Source organism: Fulmarus glacialis, unplaced genomic scaffold, assembly GCF_000690835.1.
Source record: "Fulmarus glacialis isolate BGI_N327 unplaced genomic scaffold, ASM69083v1 scaffold5692, whole genome shotgun sequence".
NCBI lineage: Eukaryota > Metazoa > Chordata > Aves > Procellariiformes > Procellariidae > Fulmarus > Fulmarus glacialis.
Genome location: NW_009195810.1, coordinates 24,999 through 33,695, shown reverse-complemented (window position 1 = coordinate 33,695; position 8,697 = coordinate 24,999).

The window sequence follows — 8,697 nt, the reverse complement described above, 5'->3', positions numbered from 1 at the left end:
AGCAAGTCTTTTTAACTTGTCTTTATTTATATCTCAATATACTAACCTTTTACTTGGCATCCCCCCTCCCCCCAGTATCTGGGTGAGATTTGCTGGGACTTTATTTCTCCTTAGAGGCACAGGCTTTTCAAACTCGAGGTACCTTGGTTTTTAAGGGTAGATCTGCATTTGTTGAATGTTCTTTGCATTTAAGCTCCTGGGAGATATGCTTGTTACTTACTGAATGGGAACTCGCTGGAGTTAATGAAAAATATTCCCTTCCAAGACTAAATCTCTAAAGTTTGCATTCTGATATCCCATTTAAGAGCCTTCAGGATAGGAGCGTCTCAATAAGACTGTACTAAATACAGATACGATTGCAGTGTCCGTACGATTGCAGTGTCTCTTTAGTGTCCCCATTCTCTTGGTAGAATCCTCCTTTTGCTGGTAGCCAGGGCATTCTACATCTGATGGGCAGAATTTGTGCTTCTAATGCTTTTAATGAATTCAGAATTTGTACTAATATTTCTGTTCTTCATTTCATCATCTTTATGTGTGTCTCAAATTTTGTAACTGGCACTTTGCCTGGACGGGTCTATATTCAGATCTGTTTATGCTGCTTGGATAGGATTTCCACTGTTTAAAAGATGCTATATTTTTCCTCCCTTAGGTTTCATGTCTATCCTTGCATAACCATGCAAATCTTACCCTTCCCTTTATTGGTTATAAGGTCCACATGTTTTCCTGTTCCTGTTACTTTTTAAAAGGCAGATAATTAACTTAGAATGTGCAAGCTCTGACAGTATTTTGTCTCTGACTGTGTCCAAAACCATTTTTACACATGCAGATGGATAGGATCGTAGCGATCCTTAGCAATCTTATTATTGACTATGGTTATCAGCGTGGCAGAGGTGAGATGCTGATGGATCTGAGGTGGTGGTCCTCCTGGCAGGTGAGTCAATGTAATGGCTTGCTGCTGCTGTGCTCATCTCTCTTTTCTAACCCGAAAGAAAGCAGTCAATTTTTTTGGCTGGGTGTATATTCTGTTGAACTGGTTCACAGAGGGGTCTTGTGAGAGCCAGAGCCAACACAAGTAAGTGGCAGCAGCACATGTCTGGAAGAGGGAGTAAAACCTCTCCATTTTTGGCAATGGTGAACTGTTAATTCGCCTTTCTGCATCTTGTGAAACTGTATCCTTCGCTCCACAGTGCTCACTGTCCAGCGGAACTCCTGTGCTCCGTTCTCATGTAAACCCTGATGTAACACGTTTTCCTGTTAGAAATGAGTTAGAATCAGCAGTTATCAAATTATGATCTCCAAGTGGTAAGTACTCTACAGCTGTTGTAAGGTGTCCTCGTAAGTGGTCAAACTTACACATTTGTCATTTCCACCTGAGGGCCCTGGAGCACAAGCAAACGAGGCTTGCTGTTGCCCAAAGATTTGGAAACCACTGCTGTGTGTTTGCACTGTTCTGATCTGCCACTGCTAATGGCACTGAGCTACTGCTTAGAAGCTGCTCAGAAGAGTTATCCAGTACTGCGTTAGCATGTGTTGTAATCTCAGTGCTGCTTATGACAATTTTCAGTTCAAGTCAGACCCAACTGCCTACAGTTATGCAAATCTCAACCAGGTACAGTCCACCCAGGGCTTAAGAAATGCCCTTGTCTACCGTCGTTTCAGTGGGCATGTAGAGGGTAGTAGCTGGGTGCCACACACCTCTGCACTTGGCATTTTTTCTCCAAATCCTGTAGTCCAGAGCCGAGCAGGGTCTGGCACAGAAACGATGGCAGTGTTTTCCACTCTGGTCTACTGTCCTCGTAGTTGTTACTGTTCTCTGCCTGTCTGTTTTCCAGAAAGGCGTGAGAACAAATTGCCCGGTTCAGGTCTCTAAAGAGCATACTTCCGTGCTGAAGGAAGAAAGCTAGTCTGCTGGAGGAGAGGGATGACTTACATTCCCAACAGCTCTACATGCTGCGAGGGAGGAAGAATAATAGGTAGAGGGAGTCTTTCCTTTCACTGCACAAGGAGGGCAAACCGACTTTTGGCAAGATATTAATTATATGGCATCGAGCTAACGTACCTGACTTGGAGAGAGCAGCATGGGTTTGGAGTGGCATCCGCTGTAGCATAATTGTAGGGTGTGATAAATTTCCCAGCACTGTGATGCTCTTGCTGCCCACTGGCAGTATTTCCATGAGTGTGTTTGCCTGACTGATCAGCCAAGGGACTAGAAATGTCTCGAGCCCTGAGCTTCTGTTTATTCCCTTTACCAGAGCTGTGGTTTAAAATCTGAAGTGTCTTGTTTCCTGCTGTTTCTAGACCATCCTTGGACTCTTTGCTCTGTTTAATGGAGGTCTCCTTTGTACTAGATCTGTTAGATGTTTGTAAAATGGCAGCGGGCGCGCTGTGTTTTGACCTAGCGCTTCTGGAGTAGCTGCATGCTGATGTAGCAGGAAGGGTCTGGTTCCTCAGATAGCTGGCTTGGCTGAGCCCCTCTTCCTGTAGGAATACAGGAGTTGGTATTTTGATCAGAGGCCTTGGCCCTGGGAAATTGTCCCGGAGGGGTCAGTTCAGTGGCTGCTTGTTTGGTTTTCATGAATATTTTTTTTTTGTTGTTGTTTTGGCAGAGGAGAGCAGATCTTGCTGGACTTTTTTGAACATTGATCCCAGTTTCTAGAAACTTTCTGAGGGAAGCCAGCAGCAAATAAAAATTCTTATAGTATGCATGGGGAGGGTTAAGTTACTATTTTGCACACGTAGGATAAATAAAGGACTAAAAAGGTTAGCGCATTAGTGACTAATGTTTTTATTCTATTTTTTAAATTTTTTTCCATGTAGGATGTTGGCTGAAATCCAGCCCAGTCAGTACTGAGGTGGTATTAATTGCTTAGTTCCTTGTGTGAAACGTTTACACTCAATTTGGTCTGTTCCCTCCACCAAACTCAGCCAAGGTGCCATTTCACTCTTGTTCGGTTTGAGCGTTGCTGTGTTTGAACAGAGCTAACATCCTTTACTTTTTTCTGCCTCCCGCCCAGAGACAGTTAGGTCAATACTGGCCTAGTGCCTTTGTCTGGGACTTCCTGGAAATGCGTGAGGATCTATTTGCTGTCAGGCAGAGATCAGAAATAGATCTTGCACAAGAAGAGCCACTCTAGGAGAGGACCGTCAGAGGCTGTACTTAACCCTCCTTGGAGGCCAAAGCTGTTTCCAATTTGGCAGTTGACACACAGGGAGAGAGACGGAGACTCTCTAATTTGTGCAGATTGTTGTTCCTCGTAATCTTTCATGGGGCTAACTATAACTGCCTGTAAGAACACCAATCTATTTGCTGTCAAAAGGAGAGGATTCTGACAAAAGACTCGGTAGCAGGTGGAGCTCATAGCAGGCTGCAGATTAAGACTGAGAAATTCCAACTTAAGTATTTTTAGTACAGGCCTGAGAGTCAGACTTGCTTTCTATTCTGATGTAACGTGGTCTTCCCATGTTATGTAGGGCTCTTCAGGGCTGCATATCAGTTCTCCATTTCTGAAGAGTAGGTGATTTTTCGTGCTATCAAGGGGGTGTGAATGTTAGAATGAGGATTCTGATTTGTGATCCTCGTTGGAATTCAGGTGGAGTGGCTGCAGATGTTATTGCCTATAGTTGCTGCAGGTCACAGCCTGTTATATCAATATAAAATGAAATACGTGGAGGTTTAACTTTAGGGTATGGAGCTGTCAACTGCTGTGACTGAAAAATGTGGCTGAAAATGGCTTCGACTTTTGCTATTAGTGCTGTAACTTGGGGGTGGGACAATCATCCGAGGACAGTAGTACTTAAATAATGGTGGTCTGAATCACTAGAGGTCATGAGTTGGAGTACTCAGTAAAGGCTGGTTAAGTCTGCGTGAAGCATTTTACGTATCACAAACTTTTCTTGTGCAATTTCCAACTTCTCTGTTCAGTAAACCAGAACCTGGCTTTGTGCTCTTAAACACTGTACAAGTGATGAGATTAGCTCTGCCTACTGCTTTTGCATGCGCTGTGTCACAGGATGTGCTGGAGCTATGACTTGCAAACCCTTTACAAACTTTTCCTGACCCTCCTGAAGATTGTTCATAGAGCAGTGGAAGAATTTTTTGACTAAGCTTATCCATCTTTGGTAATTGTTTCCTGTTGTTCAGGACTCAGTTTGAGAATACAGTGAATCTAGATAGAAAGGAACCACGCAAGGGATTATTTTCTCTTTCAGCTTCACACAAATGTAGGTCGTCTGTCTGCAAATCGCTATATAGAGGCATTCAAGGCTTGTGTAGCTGGGGATCTGGCATTCTCAGAAACATTTGGTAGCTGTGAAACTGAAAACATTTATTTGTTTAGTGTAAGTTGGGACATGAATTCCGTTTAAGGCACCAGGTCTTAGCATAGCATGTTTTTCCTGGCATGAGCTATTTGCTGCTCAGGACTATAAACAGAGGGAAGTAAAAATAAGATGTCTCTTTTCACTTCAAGTGTGGAGAAAGCCATGCTATAAAAAAGAGGATGCTGTATACGACAGGAAATAACCCTTCCCTCCCCCGCCTCCGCAGCACTTTCTGGAAATGAGAAATAAACGGAAGAACACACCTTTGGGAGGGAGCAGGCTCTGAAACCAGAGATGTCACAGTGCTGCTAGTAAGTTCAGGTACTGCTCTTGGAGGCAATACAGGAAGAATACAACAGCCAGCTTAAGCTGGACTTGTGTGGCCTTGCTTTGCTCTATGCTGTCCTTAGATCTTCAACGCCAGTAGAATTTGTTCTGCCTGGTGTTTCTGTTGACAGCTTCCGAATGCGATAGCCACGGCAGTGGAGTGGAGCTTAGGTTAGTTTGAAGAACTTGAAAAGGCTACACTTGGTTTAGCAGCTTTTTGGCTGAAAACAAAAAAAAACCATATTCAAACCATATTTTCTTTGGAAATTGGTTTGGTAACCTTACTGTTTTTTTCTGGAGCGTCAGGTACATCCCTTCTGAAAGGAGATGGTACTTAAATCGCAAAGCACTTCCAGTGTGAGGATGCTCAGCATACCTATAACATCTTGAGGAATATTTCTCTCTGATCATGTAAGCAGTTTTATGTGCCTTGTGAGACTTGAATTGCGTTATCTCAGCCATCTAATGAACTGTTCTGAGGTAGCGGAAAGGGGATGAAAGTTTTTCTGAGGAAGTTGGAGGAAGGCAGAATGACTATGAGTTTCTCTTTTGGAGGTGGTGGTTCATTTTCTCAGGCAGTTTGAGCTGGGGTCTAATTTAGTGTTCAAGAGCTAAGTGGAAAAAATCTGGTCCTGCAGGAAAATCTATTGTGGTTCCTTCGCACAGCTTGGACTATAGGCCAGAGAGTGCTGTGGATTTGTGTTGTTTCATCCAGGAAACTGTGCTGACTCAGATCTTCGAGGCGGTTGCAGTGTCTCTCAGCCTGCATGCTGCGTTGATGATCCCATGCCCTGTGGGTCTGGTTAAGATTAGGTTACCTTCCTGCCAAACTCGGTGATGTGAATGGAGCCAGCCGTCGAAGGATTTCCCAGCCTGTTGCATCAAAGATGACAAGAGGTGTGTCTGAGATGCTCACTCAAGGAACGGGGCTGTGATTCCCAGGGACTGCTGGTGTCAAGCTGCAAACCGGTCAGCTGGTTTTCTGCAGAGAGTGTCTCTGTGCCCTTGAAAGCCTTGCTGCTGGGTTACCGGGAACTAGTGACCCCTCGTGATGCTGGCACTCCAGCACCCTCGCCGTGCTGGCAGATACACCGTTGCTGAGGTTACAGGGCGGGTCTGAGTTGCAGTGAAATGCTTGTGTTAATGTGAAAGGAAGCAGCGTGGCCAGTTCCAGGAAGGATCCTGCAGTGACCTTTATGGTTTTCCAGCACACGTACCAATAGCCCTCTTGCCCCTCAGAAGGATCTGGTGGAAGGTCTGAGCTCACATGATGGCTTCTGGTGGGGTTTTGTAGCATACAAAGTTGGCTCATCTTCAAAGTTTTATGGTCAGGAGTAGTCTTTGCCAAAAGCTAGCTGAAGCTCAGTGGCACAAATGAGATAGCACCAGTAGGTACATAATGGATGCAGCCCTACTGATTGAGCCGTATCACGATTCTGGGGCTGCAAAATACAGTGTCAGTGTAAGCTCAGGTGGAAGTGGCTGGTAGTGGTGAGGGATGTCTCCAGAATTTATGAGCATTTCAGTTTGTGCTGTCTGCTGGTTGCTGCAGTTTTTCTGGTCTGCACCTGAGATGCAGATTCATTATGGGAATCAGACCGGAGGATGCGTGATTTCTTTCAACTAATGGCAGGATGGGCCTGGATTTTACAGTTTGTGTCCTGGCCTGAGTTTTGGAGGTGAAATGATAGTATTTCCTACTTAAAGCAGAAGTTTTATTCACTTACTTAGACAAGGGCTAAATTCTGGCATTGGTCCCTTTAAAACATTTTCTAAAAGCTGCTTAGGTCATAGAGTGGCTGGAGCTATGCTTCCAAAAAATGTATCGAGTTCATCTAAAAAACCAAGTCAACAACCCAGCAAACTTTTACTGGATTAGTAAGTTGAATTAGTTAGAAAGCGTCTGGTGATCAGCAGGGCGAGTTCCAGGAACAGCGTGGGTTTGTGTGCTGGGGGAAGGGGGGATCGCTGGGCCCTTCCCTTACACTGGCAGCGTGTGGTGGTGTCAGCTCTGCTGAACTACAGCCAGAGCACTCCAGGGTTTGCATTTCATCCCCAAATGTGCTGTGAGTAGTTCCTGGTAAACAGTTACTGAAATTGCTGTAAACAGGCTGTATTTGCACACTCTTTTTCAACCCCGTGCTTGGGGTGGCAGTAGTGCATGTTAGTTGTGACCAGTTAGTTGGCCACAAGCTCTGGAATGAAGTCTCCAGCTTGGGTCTCGGTGGTTGGGACAGGAAGCCACAGTCATTGCCGCAGCTGATCATGTAGACCACATCTCACAGTGCAGTGTCTTGTCTTTGTTTAGACATTTGCTGATAGTGGTCAGAGCTGGGTGCATGGGCTGCTGTACTGGGGAAAGCTAACTGGTTTGGCTGTCTGTATTCGAGTTGTGGCATAGATAGGATTCACGGTGGCTGCCATCACGTGATTTTGAAAGCAGTTCTGTCTGTCACGGGATGAATTCTTACTTAGTGTGTCTCTGCAGCCTGGTGTAGCTAGGCATAACAACTACCAGATGGTTGCCTTTGCTGTTAAGCTTTTCTGAATCACCCACACAACTTTGCAAATCAGTGCCACAAATGCATAGTCTTGCTTATTCTAAGGGGCAGTGTTGGTTTCAGAGAACAGAGAACCTTCAAGGATTTCATGGATATTGTCTTCTATCGGAGTTCACCATACCACATGCTGATACTAGTCTGGACATTCTTTTTATTAAGCAGTGGCACAAAGCATGACTTGCACCAATACCTTGATAATGAGAAAGCGCAAGGCTTCGAATAAACATCAGTCACTAGAATACATTAAAGAAATAGCTGAGTGATTTTTTGACCATGTCATCTGAACTTCCTCTAGGCGGGACTAGACAATGTAAAGTAAAAATACCAGTGGCTGCTCTGTACTGGTACTCCAGCAGTTGTTAGGTCTGGCAAATGACTTATCTTTTGTGCCTTGAATTTTTTGGTATCTTAAATAACAATCTGTCCCTGCTTCACAAGAGAGCCGAGAGCTGTTATGTATCCCGTGTTCTAACCACCTTCTCAACATATTGGTTAAATTTTAGAAAACTTTCAAATGTCTCCTCCTCAAAGTGTTTTAGAAAGTAAGCCAAGCTATTTTACATGCTGTCTATATATGTGAGCCAGAGAACTTCGGGGTTTTAAGAGCATCTAATTGCACTTCAAATTTTTAAGGTCTCGTTTTGAATGTAGTCTTTGTATTTCATTGCTTTTATAGTCTCTGATCTTTTTGCATTTAAAAACATTGATTAGGATATAATGCCTTAAGAACCTGTTATTACATGTCTTTTACCTGCGTAAAAGCCTGCGTTCACCTGTTTGTTCATGGTTTTTTTTTTTTTTCCATTTTGCTGAGAAAAGTCAAAACTGCTGTTAAAAAGGGAATTGCTGTCATCAGTGTTGCTCTTTGGGGCTGCCCACCCCTTCCAGACTCAGACTCGAGGGCAGTGAGAAGCCCTATAGCAAGGCTCCAACAAGTCTTTTTGATGCAGCTCTTCTAGAGCATTGCAAAAAGTTTCTTTTGAAAGGCTATTTAATAGGATAAATATACCCAAGCTCCCCATTCCTCTGCAGTTACTCACAATGTAAAACTGTCTTGCCAGGGATTGGGTTACCGCCCCGAGCTGTCTCCCTATGTGTGAGCTGGAGTTGCATTTACTCCTGGAGGTGGGGGAGAGAAGACTTACTTGAACCTAATGAGATTTTAAAAGTTTGGATTCAGGGATTTTGCAAAGAGGCTGCTCAGGTGACTCTGCAAGCTCAGGGTTCGGTTCTGGAGATGCAATTCCCCTCGTTCTTTTAGGGGACAGCAAAAATCAAGGATTTGAATTCAGCATCTTACAGGTATTAAGAAAAAAGGGCTGGAGAATGGTGTGTCATTCTGCAAATGAGGGGTCTGTGATTTGTCTTACGCCGGGTGAGGCATGATTATCATGTAAAGACCATGTCCTCACTTAGACCTGCCCTTACGGCTATCTTGCTTTTTATTTCCGTTTGCCAGTCCGCTGGGAATCTTCTGCTGCCTAAGCCA